The sequence below is a fragment of the Protopterus annectens genome, chromosome 1.part0, assembly GCF_019279795.1.
Source record: "Protopterus annectens isolate FY-2018-M chromosome 1.part0, PAN1.0, whole genome shotgun sequence".
Classification (NCBI taxonomy): Eukaryota; Metazoa; Chordata; order Ceratodontiformes; family Protopteridae; genus Protopterus; species Protopterus annectens.
Genome location: NC_056725.1, coordinates 1,692,881,192 through 1,692,883,520, shown reverse-complemented (window position 1 = coordinate 1,692,883,520; position 2,329 = coordinate 1,692,881,192).

Genomic DNA, 2,329 nt, shown 5'->3' with positions numbered 1-2,329 from the left:
TGGGTTCTATCAGTGAGCCAGTTGCCTACCCATCTGATAACATACAGATTGATGCCTAGTTGAGAGAGTTTATCTATTATGCCCAAGTGGGGGATAGTGTCGAAGGCTTTGGCCAGGTCAAGGTAGGCAGTGTGCACTGTCTTCCCCTCATCCATGGCTTTGGTGACTGTCTCAAAAAAGTCGACCAAATTTAACAGACATGACCTCCCCTTGATGAAGCCAAACTGTGTGAGATCGAGTGTTTGGAGATTACCAATGTCCTTGTTAATGAGGTCCATGATAATCCATTCCATGGCCATGTAGATCAGGCTAGTTATGCTGATGGGTCTATAATTTCCCAGATTAGTGGATGCTCCACCTTTGTGTAAAGGGATGACAGTGGCTGTCCTCCGCTCAGCTGGGACAAAACCAGTAGTTAGGCTTTGGTTGAATAGGGCGCCTAATGGTACTGCAAGTTCCTGCCTGAGTTCATGTAGGATGCAGCTTGAGATGTTATCATGTCCCATTGAGGCTGTATTTTTTGCCTTTGAGAGAGCAGTGATGACCTGATCCCTAGATATAAGGGGAAGGGGGCAGGTACTGGGGATGCCCTGATTTACTGATTGGGGAAAAGAGGGGTGACATTTTCACTGAATCTGTCAGCCAGCAAGTTTGCTATATCTACAGCATTTCTATATGTGGTGTCCTTGACCACCAGTTCTGAACAGATCTGGGTGCTACATTTGAGATTACGAACATATGTGAAGAAGGCCTTATGACTGTCTCTAGTAGATGTGGCCAATTTGGACTTGATGTTTGCTTTGGAGGATTTCACTAGTGCTCTTATTTGCTTGTTTAGGCTAAGGAGAGGTTGCTTCCAGTTGAGCACCTGCTCCTTCGTGGTCCTGGACAGCAATTTTTTTCTTTTGTTATATAGTTTTTTTTATTGCAGGTGTCCACCAGACAGGTTTACTCTTCCTTGCAGAGGATGATTTAGTCCTGAAATAAGTATAACTGAGTCAATCCACCACGGTCCAGCCAAATAAATATCCAGAAGATATGTAAAACAGCAAACAGTTTACTGGAAAAAGGTTAGCGCTTTCGCAGGGTTACCACTTCATCAGACCAAATACTAAATGAAAATAAAAATCACATTTTTAAAAAAGTACTCAGCCAGTCAGCAAGAAACAATTAAAAAATTAAAAGACAAAAATCATCTTACATCATCTTCTGCCTAATAAGGCAGGTTTAAGAGAAGTGCCACTATTAAGGCCTGGAGGTTCATAAGCCCTCATAGAGATAATCCACTTTAGTTCACACAATTCAACAATGTTGTTAAAATCACCTCTTCTTCTGTTGGGATGCAGCACTTGTAGAACCCTAAACAAAAAAGTACTATGGCTTGGATTAGATACGGCATGATTAGCTAGGGCATTAGTTATAACCTGATTGCGTATGTTTCCTAAATGCTCAAGAATTCTTTCCTACAGCTGGTGTGTGGTCTTACCAATGTAAAAAACATTACAGCATTACATATCTTATAGGAAGATAAACTAAGTTCCTGCTCCTACATGTTGCCACAAATCTAGGTGTAAAAACACGTCCGGTGACAGGATGTGTAAAGCAGAGATCTGGAGAAATAGCAGAGCAAGCTTTACAATTATAACAGGGAAGGGTACCAACCTTCCCTGAGGGTGTGAGACATATGGACCTTGGGCCATAACATAAAAGCCTTTTAAGTAACATGTTATTCCTGAATGTAAAGGGGGGATAATCTCCTACCACCTGTCTTACATTTTCATCTGCTGGAAGAACAGGCCAATTTTTTTCTAATAACATTACAAAAATGTTGTATATTATTAGAATACTTAAAAAATATCCTGGGAGAGCAACCCATGTTACCAACCTGTTTTTTATTCGTAGTGTGATTATTTGAAGAAAAATAGGGAGCACCTCTAGTGTGTCGATTCGATAAAGCAGTCATCCTGGAGTTACTTACTGAGGTCTGTGAGTACCCTCAAACATTAAAGCCTTCAACCATTTTATATATAGTCTCTTGAAAAGCCACATTGTTGGTACATAGCCTAGAGGCTCTTAAACATTGGTCATTAAGGATGTTAAAAAAATATGTGGAAGATGCATGCTAGACTGATGGAGTAAACTATTCCTCCAACAGGGTTTCCTGTAGAACTGCATCTCAAGGGTGCCTTCAGTATTTCTTAATACAGTAACATCTAAGAAGTCAATAGATGTGGAAGAGTAATTTAGACTGAACCTTTGAACCTTAGATAGTCTGTGGTACTTTCAAGATATCTGACAAAATTCAAAAGTTCTTCCTCACTACTCCCCA